Source organism: Leptosomus discolor, chromosome 1 (genome assembly GCF_034619465.1).
Source record: "Leptosomus discolor isolate bLepDis1 chromosome 1, bLepDis1.hap2, whole genome shotgun sequence".
NCBI lineage: Eukaryota > Metazoa > Chordata > Aves > Leptosomiformes > Leptosomidae > Leptosomus > Leptosomus discolor.
In genome coordinates this window covers 146192024-146207343 of record NC_141391.1, presented here as the reverse complement: position 1 = coordinate 146207343, position 15320 = coordinate 146192024, and positions in this window count along the sequence as shown.

Below are 15320 nucleotides of genomic sequence, written 5' to 3'. Positions count from 1 at the left end.
TTCTACCAAGAAGCCTTAGAGCAGGCTTCTATCATTTCTATTAATGCAGCGGTTTTGGGAAGGGCCGCAATTAACTTTCGACACGTGCAATTCGCATTGTGGGTTGCCAGTTCCACGCCAAGTGTAGTCTTCACGTCTGCAGTTAACCCCGGCGCCGCATCTAATGCTGCCCTCAAGTGATCCAAAAATTCTACAAAGGACTCCTGATCCCCCTGTTTAACGGTTGTATATGGTGGCCGTGGTTTTCCCATTTGTGGAACTTGCTTTATCGCGGCCACGGCCAGAGCTTGTGACTGTTGCAAAATGGCAGGGTCGAGTCGTGCCTGCGTCTCAGGGTCAGCAAATTGACCCTTTCCTAACAGCATATCCTTTGTGGCCGCAAACAAGGGGTCGTTTGGATTGCGGTCAAGATTTTGTAATGTTGCAAGATCAACTCGAGACTCCCAATCTGCCTGCCACAACAACCATTGCGTAGGGGTTAAGAGCATTTCAGTCAGCTTAATACAGTCAAAGGGTGTCAACAACTGGCCTGAAAATATAGAATCAACTATGGCTTGTACATACGGATTTTGCAAACCCCACTGTTGAATTGACTTTTGTGCCTCTCAAACGAGTTTCCAATCTAATGGAGCCCACTGCCGATGTTGAGGGCAAGCGGGATCCAGCATGATCACCAGGAAAGCATTAGGAACAAATTTGCCCTCAATTATGGCTTCTTTTATTATCCCTTGCCATTTCTGAGCAGGATTATGGTCCGGGAGGGTCACTCTTGCTTTCCATCCCCTCCCCCAACCCTCTGGCTGCTCTTTCCCAGGTGGATCAGTTAAGTGACACATTCCTGAGAACTTAGTTGTTTCTAAATCTAAGTGTCTGTTTGTCGCTTCCCCCTCACCTCCCGCTCCCCCTGCCAATTGTTGCACAAGCCGCATTATATGCTTTACTTGTTCGCCCCAACGTAGTAACTCCTCATGTAGCTCGTGGTTAGTAGAAAAAGCAGAAGACGACGATTCAGGCTCCTTTCATATCGGTTGTGGCTTAAACTCCTCACGCTCTATTTCCATCAGTGCATTCTTCACGGGGGAGTCATCTGGCAGCAGCGTGGACGGTAAAGGTGGTGCAATAGGAATTACTCCGTAGTCCTCCCCCCTGAAAAATTGTCGGGCATCCACAGGATACACTCGCAACTTGTTAGGAGCCTCGGCTTCCAGGGTCAAAGCCTGCTGCGCCGAAAGCACTACTCGTTTTTCTGTTTTAATATCCTCCAGAACAGCCTTAACCTGTCTCCAGATGGGAGCAAGATTAGATGCTTTCTTCGAGCCAGCGCCGACCGAGTCCCACAAGTCCTGACCCGTTATAGACCCATATTCCGGATTCAAAGACATTGTTTGGGGTTTTGAAAAATCCCCATCTTTGTCTCCAGTGCAACAATTTAGTCACAGTTTGTTTATCAATCTTCACATCTCTCTTAGAGAGTATTTGTAGTAGTATCTCCCGAACCTTTTCTTCCTCTTTGATTAGAGGGGTCCCCATTCTTCCTGGTCACCCACCTGCAATTTCCCAGGTGATTTGTGTGCACACTCCCCGTCTCTCGGACGTCCGGAGAAGATCGTCTTCTCCCTCCTGACCAGTCCCTTGCCTTCTCCTGAGGTACGATTAAGGCTCCTTAATCGGTGTCACCAGTTAAAGTCATGCAAGGACGGATTCTGCATAACAACCAACATGGTTCAAGCAAAAGCCGTTTATTGAATGTTCGGCTGCGTCTTATATTCTGTTTCATTTCTGTACAAGTGATCACGCATTTTCCAATTGGCTATCCCGCTTTGTCCACCCACCCAGCATACAGTTACCTTACTTATGCAATTGGTTACAAGTTCTATGTGTCAGCATCTGTTAGTACCTACTCTCCATCCCCTTGACACTTCCTTTATGTCCATATTAGGTATGCTCTCTCTCTGCTAGATAAGTCTCCTACAGTCTGGGCTTTAGCTTTTCTAACCTGGTTTCATGAACAGTCACTTTGTAATCATCCCAGGTTACCTGTCCTTGCTTCCACCCTTTATTTCCCTTTTGTGTTTGATTTTGGTCGGGAGTTCCTTGTTCATCCATATAGGTCCCCTGGCATTTTTGCCTAATTTCTTCTTTGTAGGGATGCAGTGCCTTTGAGTTTGGAGAAGATGATCCTTGAAAGTCAATCAGCTTTCTTGGTCTCCCAATCCCTCAAGGACTTTGTCCCATAGCACGCTACCAAGGAGATTCCTAAAGAGGACAAAGTCGTCTCTTCTGAAGTCGACGGTTTTGAGCTTGCTGACAGCCCCCTTCTTTGATGCCCTTAGGATCTTAAACTCCAGCATCTCATGGTCACTGCAGCCAAGGCTGCCCCTGAGCTTGACATTTCCCACCAGTCCCTCCCTGTTGGTGAGAACAAGGTCTAGCATGGCACCTCTCCTCATTGGTTCCTCTACCACTTGGAAGAAAACATTATCATCGATTCATTTGAGGAATCTCCTGGATTGCTTATGCCTTGCTGTGTTGTCACTCCAACTGATATCAGGGTGGTTAAAGTCCCCCATGAGGACCAGGGCTTGTGAACAACCAGCGATTCCTATCTGTCTATGAAGGGCCTCATCCACTTGGTCCTCCTGTTCAGGTGGTCTGTAGCAGACCTCCACTGTAATGTCTCCTTCCCTTCCTTACACCCTGGCCCATAGGCACTCAGTCTTGTCATCTTCACTCACCAGGTGGAGCTCCATGCATTCTAGCTGTTCATTGACATAGAGGGCAACACCCACTCCTCACCTTCCTGAAGAGCTTATATCCTTCTAACCTAACACACCAATCATAGGAGTTGTTCCACCATGCCTCTGTGATGCCGATCAGATCATAGCACCGGAGGCATACCAGCATCTCCAGCTCCTTGTTTATTGCCCGTGCTGCAAGTGTTCACATAAACACATTTGAGCTGGGCCCCTGATGAAGTACAGTTGCACTTCGGCTGGACTAGTGGTGTCGCTCCCAACATTGCTATGCTATTCCCAGGGACGTCTTCATCTGATTTGGTTTTATGCCCTTCCCCCTTCATATCCAGTTTAAAGCTCACTCAATGACCTGTGCCAGCTCATGTCACAGGATCCTTTTTCCCCCTTGCAGTCATCTGAACCCAATCTAATCTCAATAGGCTAGGTTCTGTGTAGACCTCCCCATGGTTGAAAAAACCCAAAATTGAACCGTTGGCACCACCCTTCAAGTCATGTGTTTAACTGTTCTGTTTTTCCAAACTTCTCAGTATTTTTCCTTGCTGTTGAGGGGATAGAGGCAAACACAACCTGTGGAGATGGCAGTTTGGAGAATCCAGGAAAGACTCAATATGAGTTATACCAGGAAGCTCACTTTATTGTGCAGATACACTTTCTTATATAGCATAATTTCCCAAACTCATCATGACTTGCAATTTTCATAAGCTCTAATTGTGTTATACATACATCAGTCATTTGCTTCTGCCTATCACTTTACTGTTAATTCTAATATGTTCCGCCTCATATGGATGTTAGTTCCTAATTCTTCTATTCTGTCCCTCAAGGTCGAAGCATCCTTGAGGCCTACTATGTTAGTTTAGACAAGCTGCTCAACAGAGTTTTCTTTGTGCAGACCCTCTAGCATTCCATGCCCATTTTCAGCGAGCCATGCTCCCACAACCACCTGCACATCTGATCCTTGTAGCATCCGCCCTAGTGCCCTGAAGTCTCTTTTGATTACCTTTGGTTGTCTCGCCTCAACCTCATCATTATCAATCTGCATCACCAGAAGTAGGTAATAATCTGAAGGCTTTACCAGACCTGGGGGTTTCCTTATAACATCCCTAACCTGGGCCCCAGGGAGGCAGCAGACTTCCCTGTGAGATGGATCCAGTCTGCATATAGGGCCCTCAGTTCCCCACAGAAAGGAATCACCTACTACTACTACCGTCCTTTTTTCCTTTATTGAACTAGTCCAAAGTTGTGGGGGTGACTGATTCCCCCTGGGTGACTCCCCAGATGGACCTTCCTCTCCAACCCAATTGACCTGGCCCTCAACCTCCAGAGCTGTAAACCTGTTGTGTAAGGGCAACTGGGAGGGTGAGTGAGGTCAGGAGGGGGAGGAGGGGATTCGCCTGCCTCTGAGAAGGAACCTGCTTCCATTCCCCCCCCATCTCTTAGGTCCCCTCCTTTTACCTGGTGACATGAGGGTAGGGGAGCCTCTGCTTCTTATGGAGCTTCTAACTGTTGGCTCTGCTCCAGGGATGGTAGTGCCTGGCTGCACCAGTCTCTCGCTCTCTTGCACTGTGATGGGAGACAGTGTCAAAGGCCTTACTAAGGTCAAGGTAGATCACATCCACTGCCCTCCCCTCATCCACCCAGCCAGTCATTTTATCATAGAAGGCTATCAGTTTGGTCAAGCGATTTCCCCTTAGTGAATCCATGCTGACTACTCCTGATAGTCTTCTTTTCCTCCATGTGCTTGGAGATAACAGCCAGAATGAGCTGTTCCACAGCCTTCCCACGAATGGAGGTGAGGCTGACTGGCCATTAGTTTCCCAGGTCCTCCTTCTTGCCCTACTTGAAGGCTGGAGTTACATTGGCTATCCTCCAGTCCTTGGGCACCTCTCCTGTCCTTCACTGTCACAGTCGAGACAAAGCGACAAGACAACAAATCTTTGTAAAAGCCTGTTAGTACAAAAAGCCTTTATTGCTCTCTTTCTCTGTTCATTTATACTCTCTTTCCTCTTAGCTTTCCCAGATGTGTCTTTCTAATTGGTTCAAAGTTGTTATGCAGTCTTATCATTTGTTATTTGCACAGTTCATTATAACTCAGCTCTTCTGCCAAAAGGACATGTACGCCTTGTCTTGCAGTCAACACTTTCTCAGAACTTGCTTATCTTGCAGCTGCAGCTCTTCTCGCTCCTGTTTGTTCTCCCATAGGTTAAGTGGCCCAAGCTACAAGGTCCTCCTTTGAGATGTGAGGGGATACCAGGCCACGCTCTATCTCCGCAAATCAAAAACACTCCGGGGGGTAGGCTAAGTGGACAGTTGCTAAATCATGAAACATTCTTTGATGTTTAATTACACCAAAAACTATCCTTTCTAAACACAATCAAACTAGAATTTACACATTGTCCCATTGTCTGATTTTTCCCTGAATAATTAAAATATACACAATAATCCATTTTTACAGATCCCAACAGCTCCATCTCCTGTTGTTCGAGGTTACCTCGGCTTAAATATGGAACCCATCCATCCCAGTTATCAGCCACTCCTGAACCCTTGGCCACCACCTGTTGGCCTGCAGGTACAGGCCAACTGTCCAAGGGTTGACCCGCCAAACATGTTGAAAACAGATTACCAGGCGAGACAATAGATAAACAAATAGAATCCTGTCCTGTCCTGTTGGCTAGGGTAACCCACACATTCTGCTTTGGCTGCAAAATTATCCATCCATCGCTGGCACACACCATCCACCACAGGCCGAACACAGTGAGCTAGAACACACCGAGGACCGCCATCTGTAGAAACACATGCATATCCTCTTCTCCATGTCAACAGTTCACATGGAGAGGACCAGTGACCTGTAACCAGGTCCTTTACTTGCACCTTGACCCCTGGTGTTACACATTGGCGGCTGTGGTGAATCATCTGTTACCCGTAAAAAATTTAAAACATATACAGCTTTATTAAGACATGATTCTGGACTTTCCCCCACCATCCCCCCTTTTTGTTTTTGAAGCGTACGCTTCAAGGTGCCATGGGCACACTCCATGACAGCTTGTCCCGTGGAAGAACGAGGGATACTGGTCACATATTGAACTCCCCAAAAAGACAAAAACAGTGTCACCTTGCTAGATTTATATGCTGGGTCATTATCAGTCTTAATTTGCTGCAGAACACCTGCAACCGGAAACGCACGTGGCCAATGTCAAACAACATTCTTCGCTGATTCCCCGGTGTGTGCTGTAGCAATGATTACAGAAGAAAAAGGTGTCAATCGAAACATGCACATATTTCATTCGTCCAAAGTCTGACACACGTGACATCCATCTGCCAAACTTGTAAGGCTCGTAACCCACGCGGATTGGTTCTGTAATACCTTTTTGCAATAGGCACACTGATTTTCCTTTAGACGAGGTCTGGATCAGGTCCCGTTCCCCAGCATCCTTCCCTATCCCAAATATTGTCCTTCCAATACCGCTACCAGTAATACTTCATCCCATTTTCCTTCTCTCCTTAACAACATTAATTTTAGCATGGTATTATAGTTCAACGTGCCATTTTTCAGCCCTTTTCCCCCATCATACAATTTATACAACAGCCACCACTGATTGCAATACTTAGATTGTCTTTAGTAACATTTTCACCTGAGGGACCACCTATTTGTTTCCAATTCCTTAAAATACATGCTAATGGAGACCTTTTCACCCTTCTGCCTCTTATTGGCAGCATTGCTCTAAGGACAAGGAAACACATTCAGCACCAGCCTGTACCCCATAATGATCTTGCAGGCAGCTGTCAGATCCCCCCAACAACCACTGGCAAAAGGAGGTCCCACCCTCTCTGTGTGAAACTTACCTCAGTTTCTGACCCCACGGGCCCTTTGCCTCGTTCTTCTGCTTCATGCGGTCTTATTGGGAAATGCCTCTGGGGCTTTTCCATATTGTCCTCAGACAATTTAGCATTCTGTCCTGGTTTTCCATTTTCACCAGTGTTGGCTGTGTCTTTGTCACAGTTTAACCCCAGCTGACAATTAAGTACCACACAGCCACTCACTCACTTCCCCCTCTCCTCCCAGTGGGGTGAGGGAGAGAATCAGGAAAAAAAAAGTAAAACTCATGGGTTGAGATAAAGAGAGCTTAACAGAGCAGAAAAGGAAGCGATAATAATAATAAACAAAACAAGCGATGCACAGTACAACTGCTAACTCCCTGCTGACCAATGCCCAGACAATATCCAAGCTGCAGCATTCCCTGGTCAACTCCCCCCAGTTTATACATTGGGCACAGCATGATATGGTGTCGAATACCACTTTGGCTCATTTGGGTCAGCAGTCCTTGCTGTGTCCCCTCCCAGCTCCTCATGCACTCCCAGCTTCTACTGGCAGGGCAGTATGAGAAGCTGAAAAGGCCTCAACTTTATAAACACTGCTTAGCAACAACTAAAACATCAGTGCATTATTAACATTATTCTCATCCTAAATCCAAAACACAGCACTACACCAGCTACTAGAAAGAAAATGAACCTTATTCCAGCTGAAACCAGGATAGTTTTGCAGCACCATGCAAAACCCAAAGTCTGCCCCAGTTACACTGCATGGCCATGCTGTTGGGCTGGGACCAGCTCAGGGGGCCTCTTGGTCCAGCTCCCAGGACTAACCTCTTATTTGCACAGGGCCACATAAGATGGATCTGCAGACTTCAGGCATGTTCTAACTTGTTTTTGTCCCCCACCCTTGTGACACCCCCTGCCCTCTGGATCATCCCCCCTCCAAGCCATGTTAAAACCTGGCTTTAGCCATGTAAAGTGGTGGTCTCCAAGCTCACTTTTTACTTTTATTTAACTACTTTCTATTGGCATTTAAATGCCAACTTTTCATTTCATTAGCTCTTATTACAGCATAGAATCATGGAATCATTTTGGTTGGAGAAGACCTTTAAGGTCATCAGGTCCACCATTAACCTAACACTGCCAAGCCCACCACTAGACCATGTCCCTAAGCACCACATCTACACGTCTTTTGAACACCTCCAGGGATGGTGACTCCACTACTTCCCTGGGCAGCCTCTTCCAATGTCTAACCACTCTTTCAGTAAAGAAATTTTTCCTAACATCCAATCTAAATCTCCCCTGGCACAGCTTGAGGCCATTACCTCTTGTCCTGTCATTAGTTACTTGGGAGAAGAGACCAACACCTGCCTCGCTACAACTTCCTTTTAGGTAGTTGTAGAGGGCAATAAGGTCTCCTCTCAGCCTCCTCTTCACGAGGCTAAACAATCCCAGTTCTCTCAGGTGCTCCTCATAAGACCTGTTCTTCAGACTCCTCACCAGCTTTGTTGCCCTTCTCTGGGCCCACTCCAGGACCTTGACATCTTTCCTACACTATGGCACCCAAAACTGGACACAGTACACAAACCAGCATATTTTATACAAACACTTTTATGGATATATATATTTTTAATGTATGTGTCTGTGGTGGTTTGGCCCTGACCAGATGCCAGGTACCCACCAAAGCCACTCTATCACTCTCACCCCCTCAGCTGGACAGGGGAGAGAAAATATAACAGACACCTGGGTCAGATACAGACAGTTTAATGAAGCAAATAGCCATGCATGGAAGCAAAAGATCTTATTCTCTACTTCCCATCAGCAGGCGATATCCAGCCACTTTCTGGGAAGTAGGCCTCCAGTACACATAGCGGTTGTTCTGGATGACAAATGTGAAACAAATGTCCCCCCTTCTTCCTGTTTTCCCCATTGCTGAGCAGATGTCATGTGATATGGAATATCCCTTTGGTCAGTCTGGGTCAGCTGTTCTGGCTATATCCCCTCATATGCTGCTAGTATCTCCTTTTCAGTTGGGGTGTAGTGGGCTTCTGATCCTCAATATCCTCAGCTCCAAAACCCGAACAGTTGACCTCGGGTTTCTCCTCATGTTTTCTGCCAGAAGCTCCAGGTGAGACCATGCTCCCTAGCTGCAGTGTAGAGTACATTTTGCACAGTTGGTCCTGTCCGGACAGGCCCAAGAGCTACCACATGAGCTATTTCCTATTTTGATATGCTCAAAGCTTGTTGTTGCTCAAAGCCTCACTCAAAACAGTTCTTTTGTGTTACTCTATTGAGAGGACTCACAAGCTGACTATAACCTGGAATATGCATTCTCCAGCACCCCACAAGGCCTAGCAAAGCTTGTGTTTCCTTTTTGTTAGCTGGTGGAGACATAGTTGCTTTCTGGTTAACCATGTCCATAGGCACATGATGGCGTCCATCCTGCCAGTTTATTCCTAAGAACTGAATCTCCTGTGCAGGTCCCTTAACTTTGTTTTTCTTTATGGTGAAGCCAGCTTTCAGAATTCTAATTGCCTTTTTTTTTTCCTTTCTCAAACACTTCTGCCTTATCACCCCACACAATGATGTCATCAATGTATTATAGATGTTCAGGGGCATTTCCCTTTTCCAGTGCAGTTTGTATTAGTCCATGACAAATGGTAGGGCTGTGCTTCCACCCCTGGGGCAATCGATTCCAGGTATATTGGATACCCCTCCATGTGAAAGCAAACTGTTGCCTGCACTCTGCTGCCAAAGTAATTGAGAAAAATGCATTGGCAATATCAATTGTAGCATACCACTTGGCTGCCTTCAACTCCAGTTCATATTGGAACTCTAGCATATCTGGTACAGCAGCACTCAGTGGTGGCATCACTTCATTCAGGCCACGATAGTCTACTGTTAACCTCCATCAGACTTTTGCACTGGTCATATGGGACTATTAAAAGGTGAATGAGCCTTGCTGATGACTCCTTGGCTCTCCAGTTGATGAATCAGCTCACGGACAGGAGCCAAGGACTCTCAGTTGGTGCGATATTGCCATCAGTGCACTGCCCTGGTAGCAATTGACACCTGCTGTTCTTCAACTTGCAGCAATCTCACAACAAATGGATCCTCTGAGAGGCCAGGCAGGGTAGATAGCTGTTTGATCTGCTCGGTGTTCACAGTAGCCACACCAGAAGCCCATCAATATCCCTTTGGGTCCTTGAAATACCCTCTCTTAAGGTAGTCTATGCCAAGGATATAAGGGGTCTCTGGGCCAGTCACAATAGGGTGCTCTTCCCATTCGCCCTGTTAGGCTCACCTCAGCCTCCAATACAGATAATTCTTGGTATCCACCTGTCACTGCCGAGATCCAGATGGGTTCTGTGCCCCTATACCCTGATGGCACCAACGTACACTGTGCACCAGTATCTACTAAAACTTTGTACTTCTGTGGGTCCGATGTGCCAGGCTATCGAATCCACAGTGTCTACATTGAGCCTGTACCCAGGGCTAAACTGTAACAGTTGCTCTATCATCTGATGAAACCCCACGAGCCAGGGAGAGGAACTGGGGAAAAAAAAAAAAAGAGAGCAGACCCATGGGTAGAAGTGCAACAGATTTAACGAAAATACTACCAATACCAACAGAAATACACTTAGCCAAATGAATATGCTGTTGTCACAATCTACTGGAGAGCAGTCCTCCGGAGAGGCCAGAGGAGGAACAGGAGGAACCCCAGCAGGAACAAACAGAAAATACTTAGCTGAATGACTATGCTGTCATCCAGAGTAGTCCTCAGCAGAAGCAGAGGAGCAGGAGAAACCCCAGCAGGAATAACCTCACAGGAGCTCCCTCTCCTCAGCAAACCTTCCCCCCTTTATAGAGACCATGACATTATGGTACAGGCTACACCCGTGTAACTCAGGTCAACTGCCCTGGCTGAACTGAGCTTGCCTAGCATGGCTGGCCTATGACTCTATCGCAGCCAAACCAGGACAGCATGTTATAGAGGTACGTATACATATTTATATTATACATATAAAATTTATCTCAGTATAAATAAATGCAGACATGTTTTTACACTCCTCTATACATATACAGATATTTTGCTTTCTCCATTTACATATGGATGTAGTGCACTGGTCAGAGGTCCATCTGATGCTCTGTCATCTCAGGGTCCCTAGCATGAGCCAGAATGTAAGATCTTATAACTTGCTACTACCTTTTCTGGATTATTAATGCTTCCCGAGAGCGTTAGTGTCTTTCTTGTCAGGATTCAAAAATAATCAGCATTCCTCTGGAGCAAAACACCCCAAATAATTTAACAAGACAGAAGAACCAGTTTGTATGGGGAGATGACAAAAAAGCTGATTTTGAATAAGCTAAATATGCTGTCTCCCATGTTGCTGTGTTAGGTCTCAGTCAACCCCACAAACCTTTCTAAGTCCTGCTATCAGGTGATGATATAGTACCTTGGAGTTTGTGGCAAAGGGAGAAGGGGAGGCGATATAAGTGCAGAGCGATGGGCAGATAAATATGCCAGCTACACTGCTGTGTCCACAGCTGCCCACACTGACCATGGAGGAACACTGAAAGGTCTGTGGTTTCTTAGTATCTACATTTAGCCTATACCCGAGGCTAAACATAACAGTCCCTCTATCACCCAATGAACCCTCACCAGTCAAGGAGGGGAATCAGGAAAAAGGAGAGAGGACCCATGGGTGCAAGTACAACAGATGTAATGAAACCACCACCAGTACAAACAGAAAATACTTAGCCAAATGAATATGCTGTTGCCACAGTAGACCTCAGCAGAAGCAGAGGAGGAGCAGGAAAAATCCCAGCAGGAACAACCTCACAGGAGCCTCCTCTCCTTACCAAACCTCCTCCCTTTATACTGAGCATGACATTAAGGTATGGGCTACACCTGTAGCTAACTCAGGTCAGCTGTCCTGGCTGGATTGAGCCTGCCAAGGGCTGGCCTGTGATTCTATTCCAGCCAAACCAGGACACTTAGCCAGTGGATAGGCCCAATAGGCCCACCTGCCTGCATCCAGTCAGACAACAGGTCTCATTTTAGAGGCCAAATGTTCTGACAGTGAGTGGCTGAGCACGAGGGACACAGGGTATGTCATATACCTATCAACCCAGAGGAACTGATCTAATGAAACGGACCAATGCCTTATTAAAAGAGCAGATGCATGCATGGCTGCCCTCTCGCGCTCCCCATAACTGGCCGACAGTGCTATTACAGGTTGTAAAGAATTTGAACAGTAAAGCATGCTTCCAAGGCTATACCTCCTATCCTAGCATCTTCTGCTGGGACATCAGCACTACGAGGTACAGTCCAGGATGTTGACAGAGCTCAATGACCCCTCAAGGGTCAGAGGCAAGTGCAAAGCCCAGACTCTTCAAGGGAAAATTATCCCTGCAGATGGGACACGTAGACCAGAGGCCACATACTTAATCCTAAAGGGGTAAACAGACATCCCTCATTACATCTCTGAACTTATGCTGTATGTAAAAAAATGTCTCTGTTTTATCTCACGCAGAACTGCTATGTGGAGCCTCACAGTATTGCTTTTGATCTCTGCATGCTGTATATCGGTGAACATGAAGCACTGGACATGTCTGCCCTCCAGCAACACCAAAGCGTCTCTTCATCTACTACATCACATAACTGGACTGTTTGGTGAAATTTGCGCCACCGTGTTTTAGGGTATGTGGGACTAGAGATGGAACCTGATGGCAGGACATCTCTGATGGTCCTAGCTCCAAGGCAACTGCTATCCTCTACTTACTCTCACCATCAATATTTGTCTTATTTCTCTTGTATTATTAATTTTAGTAATTGTTTTTTATAAAATAATCTTTCTTGTAGCCAAAGAAACTTATTGGTGTAATCTGCAACTTACGGTATCAGTAGGAACGGTCAACTGTATGTGGATCAAGGGGTGGAAGTTAGTCATCCTGACCGGAAGATCATTGTACATCGAGGAGTTAGTGATCCACAAAACAGCTGACCTGGGCTGGTCCAAGCCTCTGCTGTGCTGTACAGTGCTGCACATACAGCCTGGCCTTCAGGCCGTGCTGTGCCATACACAACCCTTCGCCACAGGACGAACTTCGCCGGCTAACTGTAAGGAGTCGTCTGTCGTCAGCTCCCACTCAGTGCTGGTGATTACAGCAGCTGCGCGCCCTTCCCTTTATCTAAGAGCGTGGCAGCAAGTTCCCGTCCTCTTTGTTTGACAGTAGAAATGATGAATAGAAATGTTTTCTTGCAGGAAAACCCTATATGAGCTCAAAAGACCACAGTGCTAGGCTACCTTTCCATCAATGGGATCTGTATGGTGTGTGCCTTGGAGACCCATCCAACGCTGCTTTGGGGCTCCCAAGATTTGGAGGGATGTGAGATTATCTATACTATCCTCTTTTTCCTTATATTGTTAGCTCAAATAAACATCATTTTAAGAGATACTTTACAGAGTCTGAGTGCTTTTCTTACTGGAATCATAATGAACCAGCAACTTCTGGTGCCAAAACATGTGGGTGTTTTTCAAGAAGCAAGTCTGTAGTCTCAAAAATCGTTCAGATTAACCACAATGATAATACTACATCTTCTGCCCTTATGCGAACCAAGTACTAACTGACAAAAAAAATCTTCTTGGAAAGTTTAATTTTGCTCAGCCTGTAAAATGTTTTGTGTTCTTTTAAGGCTTTATCACTTTTTTGATCCCCTTCCAAAGGCCAATCAAGTAGCATGCAATTTTCAGTTCATCTTTATCATTCAGTGGATCCTTCTGCTCTCACTATCTGAGCAGTTTTTTCATCTGTTTGAGGCATGGAAGACAGTGAAAGAAAAATAATTCTTTATAGTATGTATCGCTATAAAGGCTTTATTGTCATATTCTGGACATTAATTCATTATTCATGAGTGATACATTACTCATCTTCCCAGAGTAAACCTATCATCTTGGCCCAAATCAACAAAGGCCTACAGACATCTGGGGTGCTTAAACACACTTGCAGAAACGAAAGGATGATAGAAATGCAAAGTGCATCACCACTGGCAAGCAGCGAGGTTGGCTTTTCACAACAGGGTCACAATCTAGCGCAGGCCTTGCTCTATGACAAAGAACAGCGGCCATTTAGCAGAGGATGCAGGGTAGCAGAGACCCAGTCAACCTGCAGCTGTACATGAATCATGGAAAAATGATTGTGATTTACAGGCAAGAGGATTTCTTCCAGAATTTCTGTGAGGACATCCCCAGGTCAATACCAACTCCACCTATAGACCGCAGCAAGGATTTGGCTACTGGAGTTTGGGGTGGTTATGACAGTCACATTTATATTTATATTGTGAGTGTCAGATAAGCAAAATCATGCATTGAAGGTTATGCACGCACTGATATGAGTGACATAGGCACCATGATGGGTGCACAGGGATTTTCAGAGTTCCTTAGAGAACATTGAGAGTTCTTGTTTAATAAAGAATAAAACCTACTTAATGACTGCCATCTGCTTTCATCCTCTGCTGCCCCTTTCCAATGCATATGCTCTAAGCTTGGTAAGAAGTGGCAGGAATGAATTCGCAAAGGGTTACTGATCCTAAAGACAAGGTCATTACATCCCCTACACAAATTAAAGGTTATTAATCTGGAAAAGTTTTTACAGGTCTGCACTTATCATCTCCTTCCTGTCAATTAGGAACTAAGAAGGTATACTGTAATTGTGAGCAACTATTTTCACAGTCTTAATTCACCCCATTGTTTCCAAAATGGTTTTTTACATTTTTTGTGAATGGAGGCAGTAACAACTTTTGCACAAGCAAACACTCTAAGTAAAATCAGCATTTCTCCCATTGTTTATCATATACTGCAGAATAAAATCCTTAGAAGGTATTCTTGTACTTGATGACGCAAGTCTATCCAATTTCTTGCACTGTTTAGGTCAGGTCATTTACTCAGGTAACTTACAGTGGAATGGGATGTGTTCAGAGAACAGAATTTAGTTTATGACCAAAACAGCCAGCAATTGTCTGGACTGTGAAATTACCTTCAATGCTAGGGAAAAAAGTTACTTCTCAAAAAAAAAGATAAAATGGAAGTATTTATAACTAACTGCCATCAGGAAGTGACTGTTTTGAAGACTGTGATTGACATCTTGATAGCAATAGGAATGTCTGAGCTGGCATTGGCCATTAAAAAGCGTCATTTTCTGTGGTGCACGGAATTAGTAATTTTATCTTTTATAGCTTATCCCTTCCTCCCAGAGGAAAAAAGCACTGACGGTCAAACGTACGTATTGATATGCTGAAAACTAAGGCAAACCAAACTGCAAAAGCTTCAACTCATTTTGAGCAGCTCATACCAAATTATAGGCATTGCTGGGCAGTTTATCACATGTCAATTTATTTACTTACTTTGACACACTTCATAGAATCATAGAACCATAGAATGGTTTGGACTGGAAGGGACCTTAAAGATCATCTAGTTCCAACCCCCCTGCCATGGGCAGGGACACCTCCCACCAGACCAGGTTGCTCAAAGCCCCATCCAGCCTGGCCTTGAACACTGCCAGGGAGGGGGCAGCCGCAGCTTCTCTGGGCAACCTGTGCCAATGTCTCACCACCCTCACAGGGAAGAATTTCTTCCTAATATCTAAGCTAAATCTCCCCTCTTCCAGTTTCCAACTATTACCCTTTGTCCAATCACCACACTCCCTGACAAAGTCCCTCCCCACCTTTCCTGCAGGCCCCCTTTAAGTACT